Source organism: Felis catus, chromosome C1 (assembly GCF_018350175.1).
Source record: "Felis catus isolate Fca126 chromosome C1, F.catus_Fca126_mat1.0, whole genome shotgun sequence".
NCBI classification, from domain to species: domain Eukaryota; kingdom Metazoa; phylum Chordata; class Mammalia; order Carnivora; family Felidae; genus Felis; species Felis catus.
In genome coordinates, this window is record NC_058375.1 from 103,532,619 (window position 1) to 103,551,501 (window position 18,883).

Below are 18,883 nucleotides of genomic sequence, written 5' to 3' on the forward strand. Positions count from 1 at the left end.
CCACAGAGTCAGTGGCTTAAGGGGCACCTGTCTTTGGCCAAGCTTTTTTTTTTTTTTTTTAAGATTTTAAAGTAATCTCCATACCCAGTGGAGGTGGGTCTCGAACTCCCAACCCTGAGATCAAGAGTCACACCGTCCACTGACTGAGCCAGCCAGGCAACCTTACTTCTCCTTAGCTAAGCTTTAACCCAAAGAAAAGAATTTTTCCTGCAGAAGTCTCAGGCACAGGAGGCCTGGCAGCGGGGCCTTCCAGTGGCCTCAAACACCTGTTGTCCTACTCCATAAGGTGGAGTTGGAAAAGCAGGCCAAATATGTCCAACTGTGACAATGTAAGGTCTAGAGCAGGGTCACAGTGCCAAGCAAGTGCTGGAACCAGATTTGGAACCCTCCTCCACCTGACCCCAGAAGCCATCCAGTCCACCCCTCTACACTCATTCGTTCTCTGACCACCTAAAATTACAAGGAAGTGTGGGCAATTTTAAGACAGCTTTTCTTAGCCCTTGGCATTCAGACTGGAGATCCACGCAGCCCTAGCCCATCTCTGAGAAAGAGAAGAGTAATCACAGCAATAATAACAAGTTGTAATACATCCTCAATTACGTTAGCATGCCAAGTCCTGCTACATTATAGGAACAGGTCAATAAGTGTAGGTTGCCATCATCTTCTTCCTCCATCCTTCTCCTTACCATCATCATCACCATCATCATCATCATCACCATCACCACCATCACGGTGTGTCCAGGCACCATACCATGCTATGTACTTATGTGTTTATTTATTTTTAAAGTATATGTTTTTCCTAATTACAAAAGTAATAGATGGGCAGTATTAACAAGTTCTAACAAGAAAGGCATAACAGAAGAAGGGCAAGTGTGGTGTCCTGGGAAGAGGGAAAGCCCTGGGCTCAGACTGCCTGTGTTCATATTAGGGCTCTACTGATGTTGGCTGTGTGATCTTGTTTAGCGCTTCTGTGCCTCAGTTTCCTGATTTGCTAGGTGAGGGCAAGAAGAGTTCTTAACGTCATACAGTTCTTAGGAAATTTAAGTAAGATGTTGTATACATAAAGCATTGATCACGGTGCTCGGTACATAGTAAGCAGTCAGGAAAAGGGGATTGTAATTGATATTATTATTATTGCTGCTGTTCTGTAAATGAAGCTCCCCACAATTCACATCTCAGAAGTAACCAGTATTGACAGCTCTTTGCATATCTTTTCAGGTTTTGTTTCTATCTATCTATCTATATCTATCTATCTATCTATCTATCTAATGTGGGGCCCAAAATATGTATACTATTTCACATCTTTGTTCACATGACAAATATTCTAGATGATTCTCAAACAGTCCTACAAAGTACATATTGGTAATACCATTTGTTATGGATATCCATCAGTTATGGATAACTGATATACCCTCTCTGAAGGTGGCATCTTCATATCGCAAACGTTCCAAGGAAACCTTTGGAGGCTGAAGTATAGGGTGTAGGTCAGCAATCTTTTTCCACAAAGGGCCAGAAAGAAATAGTTTGCACTTTGCAGACCATATGGTTTCTGTTGCAACTACTTAACTCCATGGTTCTAGTATGAAAGCAACTGTAGATACTACGTGAACGAATAAGGGTGATTGTGTTGCAATAAAACTTTATTCATGGAGACCAATTTGAATTTCATCTAATATTTACATGTCATGAAATAGTCATCTTTTAAAAACTTTTTCCAGCCATTATTTTGAAATGTAAAAACCATTCTTAGATTGCAGGCTATACCGTACAAAAATGCTACAGGTCGAATATGGCCCATGGGTCCTAGGGAGCACCCTAGATTGCCATGCTGGAACGTGGTTGAAAACTAGAGAGGCAATGACGTGTAGAAGTAATACCTTAATATGACCTTCCTACCTTCTCTGTAGTATCTTTTCCTCTGCTTGAAATGCATGAGCCCACCAAATCTCTTCAAATCCTACTCCAGGTTTAGATCACACACTGCATCCTCTGTGAAAGTTTCCCAAAATTCCTCTGAAGAAAGAAATGCTTGTTTCCTCCCCAGATTCTCTTAACACTACTTTCATAGTACTATATACGTACTTTTCACCTACCAGAATCCCTACTAGGCCTCAAACTCCTTGTGAGTTCGATTTAGTTAATGTGCATCTGGAACAAGTATGCTGCTTGGCATCTAAGAAGGGTTGAACTGAGTTACTGAGCTTCATTCTCTCTACTGGGGGCAAGAAAGAGAAACCTGTTAGAAGTAGTCTGGGGGGAGAGCTGGAGAGGGGTTATTTAGTGTCCTGAACATCTCAAGGGACCTCAATTCAGGAAGCCTCCCCCAGAGCAGACAAGCAAGGATACTTTGTCTCTCTCTCTCTGTCAAGCCACATGGATTCTCTTCTCTACCTCTCTGAGCAGGTTGATTTCATTACTTTTCTTCCCCCACTCAGAAGTTCTCTCAATTCAGGAGCTAAGAGAGATCAACTAGCTTCTGTTAAGTCCTGATTCAATTTCTTAGAGACAGAATGTTACTGGCCAGGGGAGCTGGTTGCATCGTATAAACATAAGTGCTCCAGCTTTTCTGAGCAGGTGGCCTGGGTGTTATACTCCAGGAATGGAGGACATGTTTTGGGCAGAAACCGCTGAATATGTCCAATACCTGGGTTCCTGGCTGGCTCTGTTGGTAGAGCACACGACTCTTGATCCCAGGGTTGTGAGTTCTAGCCCCACATGAGGCCTTCTTTAAAAAAAAAAAAAAAAAAGCCTGTGACACCTGTTGGCTTCATTTACCTTGTGATGGCTGGTGTTTTCACTTGGAAGCATCTCTCTCTTTTCCACTATCTAGAGGGCATGCTCCTTTAGAACAGAGGCAGTCTTACTCATTTTGGTGGCGCCAGGCTGAGCACAGTGTTTTGCACACAACAGGTAATAGCAAATGCTTATTGAATTGGACTGAAAATACCACCTTCTATTCAGTCTTTACTTCATCTTTCATCTTTATGAAAGGTACACATTCCATTGCTAGGCAAAAGACAGGTGGCATGAAGGATAAATTTCCTTTTCCTGGCTTCGGGATTTTTTTTTTTTATTAAATTGTCTTAAGCTCAGATAATTGCATTATTTCCATTCCAGGTTTTCAGAGGTCAAACGACCTCGGGTCCAGATGTACTATGAATGCCACTATCATAGTTGCAGAGCAATTATCTCCTTCCAGCTCTGCAGGGCGGAACAGCTCCAACTCTGGAGCCAGTCTAGGGAGAGATCCTTGTGTAAGTACCCCTCTCAGAGGTAGCGAAAAGTGAACTCCCAGCCGCTTGGTGCAGAGGATTACGTGGTTGTGGCTGGTGGCCGAGGCACTGGCTGCCTGCGCTGGCTTCTAAGCAGGCCCCGGAGCAGCTGAGGGCCTCAGGTCACACCTGAATCCCTCTGCCTTTAACCAAGGCCAGGGAGACCGAGCCTCCAAGGTCAATCAGGGGAAGCAGTCATTCCCTGGCTGTCTCCCTGACTGCTGGAGAGACGCTCTCTAGCCACGTTACCACATCGCCTCTGATCTGTTCCCGTGGGGGAGAAGTTGGCTCATTGTTTACCAAAACCTGCAGCTCCCATCGGTACCTCTGCTGCCTCTTTCTGTGCTGATGAGCTACAAGCTTTGTATATGTATAGAAGCGGATCTCCGGGAAGGGGCATTACAGATAAAGCCCTCGGCAAATGCAGCATGTTCTAGTTTGTGCCTTCCTGGCCTTGGCTAATATCGATTCCTCAGGCCTTCTAAGCTCCCTTCCACATCTAGCTTAGAGGAGAGGGAGACGGGACACAGTGGCCTCTCTGTCCCACTGAAATGCCAGTTCCTAACAGACACTCTACAACCTGCATAGTTGGGGTACTTAATCATGCAGATCCGGGCCCACCTCTCTCCCAAGACGACTGTGTGCGTGAGCACGTATATATGTGCCACGTCCCCCCCCCCCCCCCCGTGAAATGCACAGAACTCCAAATTATCATTAGTTAACCCACTTAAATGACAATTATAAATACGAAGCAAATACATATGAACTCCAGCAAATCTCCAACTATCCTTTATCTCCTTTATCATTCAATTAGGGTCCTCTACAAGCATGCATAGGTCCTTTGCAACAATTAGAGCTTTTTCAGAAAGTTGCCTGGAAAAAAAAAAAAGATGAAATAACTCGAGCTTAAAAAATGGTGTGTGAAGACCTTGGGGCATTGAATCTGTTGGCCGCTTCCAGAATGGTTATCCTGTCAACCTCCCCACATTGAGCCTGTTCTTCTGATTTATTGTACTTTAAAGAGAAGGAAGAAGCCGTATTCGTTCACTCTGCAGGAGAGGGGCTTCTGTTCCTCACTACGTGATGATCTGTGGTCACCTGCCATCTCTCACTGGAACTCAATTATGTGAATCTCTCGTTAAGATATAAACTTAAGTTGTGCTCCCTTTAAATATTTTTTGCCTGTAAAATGGATCTTCTCAAATTTCTATGCATCTCTCAACATTTGGGGTGGGAGCATACTATGATTTGTAGATTATCTACATGCTTTGTTCTTTCTTCTTATTTTAAAAAAATCTTTTTAATGTTTGTTTATTTTTGAGAGAGACAGAGACAGCCAGAGTATGAACAGGGGAAGGGCTGAGAAAGAGAGAGACATGGAATCCGAAGCAGGCTCCAGGCTCTGAGCTGTCAGCATGGAGCCCGACGCAGGGCTCGAGCTCAAGAACCGTGAGATCATGACCTGAGCCGAAGTCGGATGCTCAACCGACTGAGCCACCCAGGCGCCCCTGTTCTTTCTTCTACACTATACTTTTTGGCCACTGATGCTCTTTTTTTGACCTGAAGCTTAGCTGAGAAGAGAAGATAAAATTCAAACTAATAATTTTTAAGTTCTAAAACACGAGTCTGCCACAACCATTTTCTGAGATGCTCGCACTCTGCTCCAGGATTACTTGGAGGGATCCTTCCAACTAGTGTTTTCAAATAATAACATCATTTCTCTAAGATGTGCTGTATGGAAAATATTTTCCTTGAGTGTTTGTGTTTACAGACCAACAGTTCACGTGGGAAAGCTAATAAAGGGTAAAGCAAATGATGATGCCATTAACATGTCCTTTCAATTACCTGCGGTTCAGAAAAATCAATGGTGAGATAGACAATATAAAAGAACAGTAAAGAGCAGGGGCTCTGGGTCCAACAGGACCACATTTGGGTGCCTTATATGTATAAGCCGTGCGACCTTGAGCAAAGCATTTAATCTCCCCACGTTTGTGAAATGAGAACAAATATAACATCTAACGTCTGCTGATTACTTTTTCATGTGCTGGGCACTGTGCTAATTATGTCACATGCATTCATTATCTCATTTCTTCCTCAAAATAATCCCATGAGGAAGGTACTGTTGCTATCCTCATTTTGCAAACGAAGAACCTGAAACTCAGAAAGGTTGAGTAATTTGTCCGAAATCACAGAGTGACTGTGACTCACTGTAACACGATACCATGCCCGGCTGGCTCTAGACACCCAGTATGAGCACAAAAGCACCGTGTTGCATTGTGTTAGCAGTACTTTTCTTACAGGGTGAGTTGGAGCAGTTAAATGAGATACTGCCTGTCAAAAGCAGCCCTGATACATAGTAGGGCTCTTATTGCCACAGATGTTTACCTATTACTTGCTAAAATTTGTATAGCGCTTTACTCTTCATCAAGCCCATTGACACAGTAACTCATCACTTCATGATATCATGTGAAGTATCATCAAACTGTGGCTCAGAAAGGTTAAAAGCCTTGGCCAAGGGCATTTAGCTTATAAGTACATCACATCGGAACTCATATCTTTCACTTCCAGAACCCAGAAACTTCACCCTGCCTTTTAATCCTGGAGGAGGTAGCTATATTTTTCTGTAACGTAATTTATTTAATTTATTATTAGGAGAAGCGGCTATTTTCAAATCAGGTGAGTTCTAATCTTGCCTGCCCTCTAAATTGCTGCTTTATCTTGCTAAATCTTGAAACTTGGTTCTTGATTTTCTGCTTGATTCTCTCCTTTAGGTCAGACAGTTCACCTTCCAGAAATGCGGAGAGAGAAACCTCTTTTGTCTGACTCCCACATTTTTTCCCACAGTCAAATACATACAGGTAGACGGATATCAAATTATGAATGGGCTGGGTTTGGTAACACTAATTTGTGAGTTGGGTGTTTGGAGGGCTGAGCATTTTTCCCTCATAAAAACCATGTTTGACATGGAACTTGAGCCCCATAGGGACCCCGCAGGGACCTATTGTGAGCATGTGTCAGGTGCAGGGAAAGGAGAGTGTGGAGGATGAAATCAGGGTCCCTCTTCCTGTATGTATGTATTTATTATTTTTTAATGTTTATTTATTTTTGAGAGAGAGAGAGTCAGAGAGTGTGAGTGGGGGGAGGGGCAGAAAGAGAGAGGGAAACACAGAATCTGAAACAGGCTCAGGCTCTGAACTATCAACACAGAGCCCGACGCAGGGCCTGAACCCATGAACTGTCAGATCATGACCTGAGCCGAAGTCAGATGCTTAACCGACTGAGCCACCCAGGCGCCGCAATTTTTAAATTTTTTAAAAAAGATTTTATTTTATTTTTTAAAGTTTATTTATTTCTGAGAGAGAGAGAGAGAGCTGAGCAGGGGCAGAGAGAGACGGAGACACAGAATCCAAAGCAGGCTCCAGGCTCTGGGCTGTCAGCACAGAGCCCGACGCAGGGCTCGAACCCATGCACCGTGAGATCACGACCTGAGCTGAAGTCCAGTGCTTAACCAACTGAGCCACCCAGGCGCCCCTAAAAGATTTTATTTTTAAGTAATCTCTACACCCAACATGGGGCTTGAACTCACAGCCCTGAGATCAAGAGTTGCATGCTCTATGGACTGAGCCAGCCAGGTGCCCCGGTCCTTCTTCCTTGAATTCCAGACTCGCCTCAGATACAATTTTGAAACTATTTGCCTTTATTGTGTTCTCACCTTCTCATAGTTAATGCCATCCCCTCCTGGCCCTTTATCTTCTCCCGCTTCGAGCAAGCCCCAAATCAGGCCTGTCTTAAACCAAGACGCTTCTCAATTCTGAAACTATCTACCTGCTTCCCCTAGTCTTTTCCACTTCACTCTCTAAGCTAACTGGCCATTTGATATGAATTAGGTATTTGGAGGAAAGTAGCCTAATGAAATAATTCACACTAACCTAAGAGTGGCTGATTTTCCTCATCCCCTCTAGAAGCATTTGTTTTTTTTTTAAGATTGTTAATATTGCAAGCGAATGTGCAATTGTTGGAAATTCTGGCAGTGAAAGAAAATAAAGTGAAAAATAGCTATCACGTGGTAGGTATTTGGGGGGAGATGTGCCATGATTTGGGTAGATCCGCCCAAAGAGTCTTCCTTGCTCTATCCCTTCATGCCATGACCCTCTCCGGCACACATGTACACACGTACCCAAACACACGTCTCATCAGCTACCTTGGCTTTGACCAGGGAAACTTACCAGAACGATAGCGTTTTAGTGCTAGACACGGCGCCAGGGCTGATGGCGTCGGCTCATTTTATAACTGACGACACCAAGCTCGGACAGAAGGGCCTGGTTCACATCCCCGTGAGTGGTAGAATGGCACTAGGATCCAGATCTTCCACTCAAGAATCCACGACATTTTCTACCCTACTCCATTCTTAGCGTTCAAAAGTCTCCTAAAATAAACTGAGGAACACTCACACCGTGACCTTGCTCACTTGCCTATTTGCATTTTCTCTTCTTGGCTCTTTGGACTTGGCAGGTGCAAACCATCAGTGGTAGAGGCAAGATAGTACAACCTGGCGTTCCTATCAACATGTTGTGACCCAGGCGCTGGGGAGTCTCGGCCCTCTGCCAGGTGGGACTGTGGAGGAATTGGAAAACTGGGGCTGTCGGGGGGGGGGGGGACCCTGGCATAGGCTTTCTTCTCCATTAGCCCCTCCTGGAGATGTCACGTGAAGACATTAGCATTGTTATTGCCTCTCTCCTCTCTCTCTCTCTCTCTCTCTCTCGCTGAGCATTCAGATTGTCACTCTAATAACTGGAAGGGGTCTTCACTCTCCCACTACTGTGCAGCGGTAGAGATCACAGTCTCTGGAGAGGAGGGCCGCCTGGGGCCACATCTCAGCCAGCACTTCCTGCCTCACTGAGCTTGGCACCTTACTGAACCTCCGTGCCTCAGCTTCTTCATCCAGGAAATGGGAGCGGTAACAGTTTATACCTTATGGGGTTGTGTAACAGACGGAGGAGCTTAATAAATGTTAGCTACCGTCATCATCATCATTATCGTCAACACCTTGCGGGTGTTTTTAGTTTGCTTTTATTCTTTTTTTAAGGAAGGGAAGCCTTCCTGGCCTTAGCTGCCTTTCTCCATTGCCCGGCAATCTGTAAATCGTGTAGTCATTAAAGGTTAAGTTGACCCTTTATGCAATTTTTGCCTAGAAGGCCCCATTGTGTATAGTGAGTCATCATGGCTTAGAAGTGGACGGTGAGTCAGTAGCCTGTTAAGGGGAGGTCAGAAGGTCCCCTGGCTCAGAGTGAGAGGACTCAAATCCAGTTCTGAGGTGCAGAAGGAAACAATGCATTTGTATGGCCGAGTGGGGTGTTATGGAGAACCCGAGCTCTGCAGGTGAGAGGGCATAAACTAGTGGGCAAATGCCGGGCCTTTGGCATCAATCACACAGACCTGATTTCAGGGTCTGATTTCAGCCCCACTCGTACCTTGCTGTGTGACCTCAGGGAAGTTAATTAACCTCTCTGTGCCTCATTTTTTTATCATCTGTAAATGGAGATGGTCTGAATAGAAATGCTTTCATGGTACAAATGCTTGGACAAGTGCTAACAATTAAGTAAATACTCAACCAAAAGTAGTTACTATTCTGGGGCACCTGGGTGGTTCAGTTGGTCAAGTGTCCAACTCTTGATCCTAGCTCAGGTCTCAATCTCAGCGCTGTGAGTTCAAGCCCCGAGTTGGGCTCCATACTGGGTGCGGAGCCCATTTAAAAAAAATAATAAAGTGGTTATTATTCTTATGATCGCCATGAATGGGAGTTGGGACAGAAAATTCTAGGGATCGGCCCTAATGGAGAAGCAAACTAGGTGATGAAGTAACAGGAACAAGGATGTGCCTTTGACCTGGTGAGTTTTAGGCAGTGACAAGCCATGTAGTCAGCATTAGGTTTAAAGAGCCCTAATTTCCCCTTTGTCGCACCTCTACGAAGAGTGAGTTATGTGCGTCCACGTAATTTGCATTTTGTAGAAGATTCTGAGAAATAGAGTCTAAGCCACCTTCCTGTAAGAATGCAGGTCTAGATCAGCTCCAGTTAGGAGCTAAGCTTCCCCACAGACCCCGCGTGCTGGGGGGTCACTTCCTGGCCTAGGGGGAGACCCTGTCAGGTCTGTGACTGCACAACACAGTAAGCATATGAATGTCACATAATCATCCTGTCCTTCTTCTTGATCTCAATCGGCCCTCCTGATTTCATGCCATCTGCAAATTCGCACATCTTTTGTGCTCCTTCTTGTTCACATTTTATGCCTTCGTTTGCCATCTCATTTCCCCCACATGTTTCAATCTCTGGGCTTCCATTTTTCTTCTTCCTTTTTCAATGCAGTCTCTCTCTCTCTCTCTCTTTCCCCCCCCTTCTCTTCTCTCCTTTACACCCCCACCTTCCTCCTCCCTCCACACCAATCAAATTCCTGCTTGCTTCATGCCATATTCATTATCCTACCTCATTCCCCCCTCATTCCTCGAAAACAGCTCACTGAGACTCACCCTCCCCCCTCCCCCCTTCCCCGCAACTCCCAGCGCCCACCCTCCATACATTCCAGCCGCCTGGCAATCAGTAACTGTAGCATCACACTTCACAGCTCTCGGAGTTTACACTACTTGTTACTACTCTCCTGGCTACTGCTCTCTAGGGTTTCTGCAAAAAAAAAAAAACCAAACAAAACAAAAACAAAACAAAAAACAAAACCCAAAAAGCAAAAAAAAACAAATCCACTTTAAAAATATCCCGGGTACAAGTTGAACCCACAGTTAAAGTTTACTCGCACCTTGACACGTTTCATGGCTTTATTTTAACTAGTAGCTCAGGTCTGGGCTCAGTTATGCAGTGAAGAGAGACCAGCTCCTCAGGGGACCAATTTTTGTCTACCGGAGAGAAGAAAAGGCACCTATAACATTCTACAGACGCGCCGGAGCTGGGCCCACCTACCCTCTCACGTCCCCACTCCCCCAGTGTGGAGCTGACGGGACCTTGCTGTTTTGTTTGTGGAGTCATTTCTTTCACTCTTCCTGGAGCTCAGGCTACCCCCCGGGGGTGGGGGGGGGGGCGTCTCTGTGCACACGTGTGTGGCCACTGCTGTTTTTCCAAAGGGCTCACCTCTCTTCTGCCATTTTACCAGGACACAGGAGGCTCTCCTGCTCTCCCGCTCCCTCTCTCTTTCTCTCCCTGCCCCCAACTCAGCCTAGGCTTTTTCCTGTCTCTTAACTCCACCAGTGCAGCAACTAGCTGAGCTGCTTGCGTGTGAGTGAGTGAGAGAGAGAGAGAGAGAGAGAGAGAGAGAGTGTGTGTGTGTGTGTGTGTGTGTGTTTCTGCCTGCGCAGCTAGGCCAAGCCTGCGAGCCTGCCTGTCACTGGAGAGTTTTAGTTTGCATTCAGAAGAAAGGAGGAGGGGAGACAAGGGGGGAGGAGGAAAAGGTGGAGGGGGAGGAGTGGGGGGGGGGGGGCGCCCAGAAGGGAGGGAGAATGTCTTGTTTGTGGCTTGTCAGCAATTGCTTGAGACAAGCTTCCATGTGTGAAAGCTACTTGGCATGAATGCCTGGGCCGTACCAAGTGTCACCGCAGCAAGAGGGGGAGTCAGAAGAAAAACAGATCAGACCAGAGCAGACAATAGGCCCCTAAAGTGTTCCCCCTAAGTTGCTTTGATGTTGTCCTAGTGTCTTGATACCAGGAGGCCGGGGATTGCAGGAAAAGGGCCTTTTTTGTCTTCATTCACTTTCCCCCCTCAGTTTCTGAAATGATTCTCCAGAATTTCTCCTCATAAAAAAGGTAAGAGCCCTAACAATTCCTTCTTCTGTGGCTGGCTCGTTCGCCCGTGCCTGGAAGTGGGGGTCTCATTCCTGCGCTGCTCAGGAGGGAGCGCTGGGGTCCTGCCGCTGGAGCTCTTGCCTTTGCCCCTAGAAGTGCTGCAGGGCTGGGGATGGCCCCTCTTTCGAGGGAACCCCAGTAACACGATCTGTGCCTCTGGGTTGGTGGGGGAGAAGGGGTGGATGGAGAGGGGCGGGAGGAGGGTGTGAGGGTGGAGGTGTGAGGGGGAAAGAGAGAGAGGAGAGAGAGAGGGGAGGCTGAAAGAGAGGGAGAGAAGGGCAGAGCCCTCGTTCGGAGCAGCCCCAGCCTGGAGCCCAAGGAGGCCTTGCAGGCTGGGAGCTGTGCGTTCTCAGGCAGGGCTAGGGCTGGCCGGGGGGCGCCTGCAGAGATGGCCTCGAGCTTTGTGTGTGCGAGGGTGTGCGTGTGGACGTCCCCCACATGGCCCTGGCCCCCCTTGTGAAGGGGAGGCACCCCAGCCCTCATCACCCCGAGCCCAGACTCGGAGGCAGAGCGGCAAGCAGACGAGAAGGGAGAGCAGGAGAACTCTGCTGCGAGACAATCCAGAAACTTTTCCAGTCTCGGGGATTTCTCTGGTGGTAGATGCTGTAAAGGAGTTGTGGGGGGGGGGGTGCGGGGGGTGGGGAAGGGGGGCGTGCCTCAGTTTCCCCTTCTGTACAATCCAGAGAGCTGAGTGGGGATGCCGCAGGTCTGCCTGGGATTTGGCGACACAGTACAGATCCTTGTGTCTAAGAGGCATGGAGACATCTTCGAGCTGGCAATCCTGCAGGATCCCCAAGTAGAACTGTTATCATCATCATCGTCAAACCATCATTAAAGACACCCCGAGACAAAAAACCGGGAAACACAGATCAAGTGTCTGAGCATTTCTAAGGAAACAAAATGCCTTTTTCCACCTGTTGGCTTCTGTCCTTTCCTCTTGTGTCTTTTCGTTAGATTTATTGGCCGATTTGTACAGAGAATGGGGTGGGAGGGCTTAGGTTTTCCCCTTTCCTCCTCCCTTGTACATATTTTTTTTAAAAGAAGGTCCCTGTAAGATGCTTGAGAGAAAATGTGCCTCCTGTTAGAGTAGTTTATTCAAGACCTTGTGTTTTCTGGCTCTGGTAAGGCTTGTAGACACATCTGTAAACTCTACCTTGGAGGTTAAAGATTTTTATTGTGGCTTTTAGAGATTAAATGAGATTTATTTACAATTGCTGTTTATCAGAGAGTAAATGTCTTACTGTGTGTGTGAGGGTAAGAATGTGAAGGCTTTTTACTCGCTGGTGGTTTTGTGGATAAAACCTTTTGCTTTTGAAAGTGACATCTTGAGAGATGGGAAGAGAAGGCGAAAATCAGTGCCTAATACTCATCTTAAAAAAATTTTTTTAAGAAAAAAAATGTCTGCTTATTTTCTTGAACTGTGGATTTCCTTTCTTCTCTTCTTACGCGGCAAGGCTCTCAGTTGTAGCTCTCTTTGAATTCTCTGGGGGAATTTCGCTTTCTTACCTAATTCTAGGTTTTCTGTGACTCTGCTAGTTGTCCCCCCCAAGAAAAAAAATCTGTGAAAGTCTGGGAGGCTGTGCCTCCTTCCATTCGAACTGCAAATGTTTATCAGACTGACTCCCTGTGATAGCTAGAGATTGAAGCAAAGGGCCGGCCCTGGTTCAGAATATTTATGTTTTTCTCTGGGAGGCCTGGAGAGCCTGACTTCTGGGTGTGAGAAGGGCTGAAAGAGAGATACTAATTGGCCTGGATCGGGCAAGAAGCGCCCTCCACACACCCATATAATGTTTCACTGGAATAGAACTGAACTTCGTATTTAAAAACTTAATTCTTTTCCACTTGGTAAAGCAGAAGATCTTACCACGGTTTGGTTCCGGATATCTTCCTAAAATGTTAGAGTTTCAGAACTGCCAGGGGAGAGAAAGGGTATTTATTCCTCAGGTCTTAAATGAGAACACCAAAGGCCTGGAAGGATCAGCAGTGATCTGAGGGGTTCAATGAAGCTGCCCTGGGGTTCTGGGTGCCCCGATGGTGTCGCGCTGGCCCCCTTCCCTGGCCTCCACGCTGGACCCTGTACGGCCCAGCACTCGGGTCTGCCAAGAAGATTGGCACCTTTTTGGCTTCTGCTTGCCGTGCTGGACTAGGGCGGTACACTCAGCCCTGCTCACGGCACACGGAGCGGACAGGGCGACCCCGTGTGACAGCGTGGGTTCGCAGGAATTCATTCATGTATTCACTTGTCTGTTCAAGTGATATTTGAGGGGCATTTCCTAGATACCAGGCCCCTTGCTGGGCACCGAGGACACAGGGAAGGACCAGGCGCGTGGTCCCTTGCTCTTGGAGCACTTGGTCCTGGTGGTGTAATCAACATTCACCACACAGTTAAATTATAATCATAATACCGATAATTCACACCGAACAGCATGCAGATACCGTCATAGGGCAGAGCATAAAGGCGTAGAAGTAACTGCCCTAAATTTGTAGCTAGACTTAAGCTAGCTGTCCTTTTTTCTTGGCTGAGTTCTCCCCCCAGCCAACTTCCATTTCACTGGAGGCATCCCAACTCGCACAGAGTCCAGTGTTTCCAGTTAGAACCCCTCCCCCCACCTGCCCACAGTGCAACAAAGATACAAATCGTATCTATTAACCCTTTACACTTGTACTATTAAATAACTTCACACTCATTGTGAGTTGGCCTCCGTGGCAGCCATCGCCCGGGTGACTCACGTTAGCTGTGGCCTCTGCACCCTGTTAACCTCTAATGGGCATTGGGAGAGACATGTGGTTCGTGAAGCCCTTGTCTCATTTCACTTATTCCATAGTTTCTCCAGTTGATGCCAACTAAACACATAGCTGTGGGAAACCCCGCCATTAGCACTGTCCCCTCACAATTCCAAAGACTATAGATAGCGTAATGACATGGCTTTTCCCATTCCTCCTGACACGGACGTGTATCTACAAAGGGCAAAATATTTTAAAGCCTCTTCATCTTACCATAGTCCCCTTTGGGCTGGGTTATTAAAATCTGACTGGCTTGATCCCCCAAAGTAGGAGAATCTCCCGTCCCCATTTTGATCTTGCTTGGAGGGAACGTATGGTTGAAATGCCACTCTCTTCCGTGCAGGCAGACTTGTGCTCACGCTTGTATCCCCATTTTCTACATGGTGTGTTTCTCTAGTACTCAGAGGAGTGTTGTCAATCCATCTTTTTTTTTTTTTCTAGGCTAATTTAGTACTTAAAAGGAAGACAGACATGCCCACCCACACATAAATCATAGGTTTGGTGCCTCTACTTGGGGAACCTACACAGGTCGTGTGGTTAAGTCGTGTGATGAGTCATTTCTCTGCACCCAACGTTGTTACGCGGTGAAGTACCGGCCTACATTGTAGCGACAGCCCTATCCACAGCTTGCCATCGTCATCTGCATTTGGCACCTGTGGCCATTGCCTTCTCCTGTGAGCTGTACGACTTCATTTGCAAGTATTTGATCACTTCCGACACACTCTGCCCGCCCCCCAATGTGTTACTCACTGGGGCGCTGCCTCTGGGGGAGGCAATCTGAGTCCGCTTTGGAAGAGTAATCCAAGGAGGGGAGTGGGGAGCTAAGATGTGGATAGAAGGAGGATCTGGTTGAGGGAGAAATTTAACAGAACTGGGAAGCCAGACAACAAGTCATCAGGTCGTCCTTAACTCTGGGGGAATAAAAATGAAGACTGATGACATTTAAAAAGTGCATTGTTTGTGCACTGTGTGTAAATAAAAGTGCGAGAGCTTCTAGTCCCTCTGAAGGTAAAACCGTTACTACGTGTGGGACATTCCCCAAACTCCTTGGTTACAAATGCCGATTTTGCATGTAACTTTAGTGAAGGGAATTGTGTGTGTGTGTGTGTGTGTGTGTGTGTGTGTGTGTGTGTTTTCCCCCAAAAGATATAAATATAAGGTGTAAAATGGAAATTTTCTCCATTTCTTTTAAGCCTTGACATTTTAATGCACTTTAAAATATCTGCTAAGCCCTCTCTTACAATAGCCCTATGAATTAAGTAGTATCGTTATCCTTCTGTTATAGTTGAGTAAGGTTATGTGACTCACCCAAGGACTCACAAGAAAATAAGGGGCACCATGGCTAGCTGATTAAATTTCCGTTTTTCCGTTAGGCCAAATCCCTTCAAGAGATGAGAAGCAGAGACGTGAGGCAGTCACCATTGATATTCCAAATTTACTCCTTTCTTTAAAGACAAGAGTTAGAGTGTTCAGGTGCCTGGGTGGCTCAGTCGGTTGGGCCTCCGACTTCGGCTCAGGTCATGATCTCGTGGTTCGTGGGTTTGAGCCCCGCGTCTGGCTCTGTGCTGACAGCTCAGAGCCTGGAGTCTGCTTCAGATTCTGTGTCTTCCTCTCTCTCTGCTCCTCCCCTGCTCATGTTCTGTCTCTCAAAAATAAATAAATGTTAAAAAATTAAAAAAAAAAAAGATTTAGAGTGTTGATCAAAAAAGAAGGGGCCCCAATTCTAATTTAAGCTTTACGTGGTTTTTACGAGTGTATTGGACCACTTTTTGGTTTTGGTTTTGCCATGCTATGACCCAGGACTCCCCATTCTGCTCCTCTGGACCTCTTTCAGAATGAGGGGCTGGGCTGCCTCATATCTAAGTTTCCTTCCTGTTGTTCCCTACGTCTCGAATTCTGTGAAGAGAATGTTCCACGGATCTGGTCTTTTGGTTACATTTTACAAAGCCCAATTCAAGAACTGTGGTCCCCAGAGGGGAGATGTGAGTTTTGTGGGTATATGGGATTCATTCCTACACATCCAAACCACGTTGACGTTTTGAAGTGAAAAGCACAATAAGCAAAAGTGGGGTTTTAATTTATGGATTTGAAGAGAATTGGCCAGTCAGCATGCAGGCGCGTGTGCAAGGAGACTAAAGAACCAGTTCCAAAAGAATAGGCTGTTTTGAATGCACATCTTCCTGTATAATAAGTATGAATTGAAAATGGACGGGCCCCGGGTACATCTCTTAGCTTCATGCTTACTGCTTCCTCCCAGAAATTGTGCTGTTCCTTTTCGAACTATGCTTGCATACTGTTTCGAGGGCGCAAGGGACCAGTTTAAGCAACGGCAGTGCCGATGACACACGCTACGTGTTAAACACCGTGCTTTGGGGGATGACAGGGCTACTGACGATCTTTATGATCAGCAGCTCCTGGAGGATATTGCTGAAGACTTGCTGATATGATGTGTGAGATATATATATATATATATATATATATATATACACACACACACACACACACATACATATGTGGAATATACCTTTAGGACGTGAGTGAAAAACTGCCTCTGAAATGTGACCAAGAGAGACAGATAGGGTGGAGACTGAATGATGTTTTTATTAATCATGTTTTGTGTGAGTAATTCCAAGCACTAGTCGCTTGAAACTGGCTAAATCTTTGAAAAGATAGAATTTAAAAATTTCACATGGTAGCTCTTAATGCAATTTTCGGAATCCGGAGTAAGAACTTGCACCATATTTTAGGACTATCATCTTACTTGTGGCAAGGGAGACTAGTTCAAGGCGCTTTGAGGATCAGTAAACCACTGACTCTCTTTGAATTGGTCTTATTTCTGTCTGCTAAAAAAAAAAGTATCTAAGATATAATTACTTTTAACTGGGGAAGGGAATTTGGAAGACCATATTTAATAATATTTTGACTTATACCTTTATTTTTGGTTGCTTAAAATTCCTAACATTGGGTATATAGCTTAACTTCATAAAATCCTAAGAAGCAACTATGTAAGAGAAATATATTATTCACTTTATAGATGGGAAAACATGAAGAGGTTTGTGAAATGCTATACCAGCAAGTTTTTTAGAACATAAGACTATGCTCTATAGGGGCGCCTGGGTGGCTCAGACGGTTGAACGTCCGACTCCGGTTCAGGTCATGATCTCACAGTTCGAGCGTTCGAGCCCTGCGTCTCGAAACCTTCTTCAGATTCTGTGTCTCCCTCCCTCTCTCTCTCTGCCCCTCTCCTGCTTGTGCTCTATCTCTCAAAAATAATTAAATAAACTTAAGAAAAAAGACTATGCTCTATAGAAATATGTGAAATGTGGTTATTGTTGAATGCTAAACTTGAAGGAAAAGAAAAACGTATTCTATGTATCAGTGTAGCCAATCTAACTTTTGATGATCAAGATAATTATCAAAAGTATTTTTTATGTTATATGTTAACAATACTGGAATTAAAATAAAAATCTTAAAGTATTTTTATTTTGTTCGTGGAAAGGTTCGAAATGCCTCTAATCAAAAGCTTTGGAGAGCTTTAGTAATTTACGTGAAAACCATAATCGTTGGGGTGCCTGGGTGGCTACGGTTGAGCATCTGACTTCGGCTCAGGTCATGATCTCACGGTTTGTGGGTTCGAGCCCCGCGTCGGGCTCTGTGCTGACAGCTCAGAGCCTGGAGCCTGCTTTGGATTCTGTCTCCTCCTCTCTCTGCCCCTCCCATGCTCATGCTTTGTCTCTCTCTGTCTCTCAATAATAAATAAGTGTTAAGAAAAAAAACATTTTAATAAAAAAAAAGAAAACCATAATCATTCTTTTCCTTGAAAAATACATACACAAACTCAAAATGAACAGTAATGACAGTTGAAAGGAACCAAGCCATCATTTGCTCAGAAGAGAAACTTGGGAGCCTTGCGGTAGCTTTACCTTGTCTAGTACTAGCTACATTGGATTTTCTGCTATCCTTGGGGCTGGCGTAGTTAGCGTATGGTTGGGGAGAAAAACTTTGCTTAAGGTGTATGACTAAGGGACTTTTTGAATGTGAGTCAAGGGCATACTTGCCTTTTCTAAAGACTCCTGGATTGGTGGCTTATTGTACGGAAGTCCATGATATCCCAGGGTCTTTAAGGCAACTGTGGTCTAAAGGATGCAGAGCATTAGTGCCCAGGTCATTACCTTCGCCTGGACATCTTTCTGCCTCATCTTTTCCAAGCCAACTCCTGCCGCTCCTTCAAGACTTATCCTGGGCATTTCTTCTGGGAAGCTTCTTAGATCCTATCTCTGTCCCACTGCCTCTTCGGCCGGGCGTATGCTTATGTGGCCTTTATGACACTGCGCTGGAATAGGATACTTCCTGCTCTGGGCTGTAGCCCCTTCAAGGTTTGGGACTGTCTTTAGCTTTTGTGCACCTGCTGCCTAGCACAGGGTGAAACAGCAGGTGGTCATTTGTTGCTGTCAAGTGAATAGGTAATTCACAGTGAAATGTAGCTTATTAAGAAATTTAACTAAACCGGGGCACCTGGGTGGCTCATTCGGCGACTCTTGATCTCAGCTCAGGTCTTGATCTCAGGGTTGTGAGTTCAAGCCCTGCACTGGGTTCTGTGCTGGGCGTGAAGCCTACTTAAAAAAAAAAAAGAAGAAATTTAGCTAAATGCAAAAAGAACAACAGGTAAAAATCTTAAATTATACAACCTTACATCCCAAGTTAAAAAAAGGAAGTTTCTTGTATTAGGATATTCACCCTTCTCCTCCTTTGCAGAGTAAACTATACCTTCATAGCAAAGTATTTTGTGAATCCCTGAATCTTTCCTCTTCTTGTGCTCAGCTTTTCTCCTGGAAAGTTTGTTAGTTGTGTTTCTCATTGGTCTAAGAGTTTACTTCTTATGTCAAAGGGTCATAGGCGATAAATGAGTGGTGCGGTCTGTATTGATATTTAGGTAGTAACTAAACAGGAGAAGTTTCTCCTATCTCAGAAACAGGGAAAATAGA

The 18,883-nt window shown here is 45.4% G+C and overlaps 1 protein-coding gene across 6 annotated transcripts in view; it reads left to right on the forward strand.

Annotated features, from left to right (window-relative positions):
• Window positions 1-10,766: 10,766 nt before the first annotated feature.
• BCL9 (BCL9 transcription coactivator) overlaps window positions 10,767-18,883 on the forward strand; it is an 84,665-nt gene continuing 76,548 nt past the window's right edge. For 3 of the 6 annotated variants that reach the window (XM_045033403.1, XM_045033407.1, XM_045033406.1), the window contains exon 1: window positions 10,767-11,075. The gene's annotated coding sequence lies outside the window, so the exon portion shown is untranslated. The remainder of the gene's footprint in view (window positions 11,076-18,883) is intronic. The other 3 variants (XM_011285100.4, XM_019837734.3, XM_019837736.3) reach the window with 1 other exon arrangement.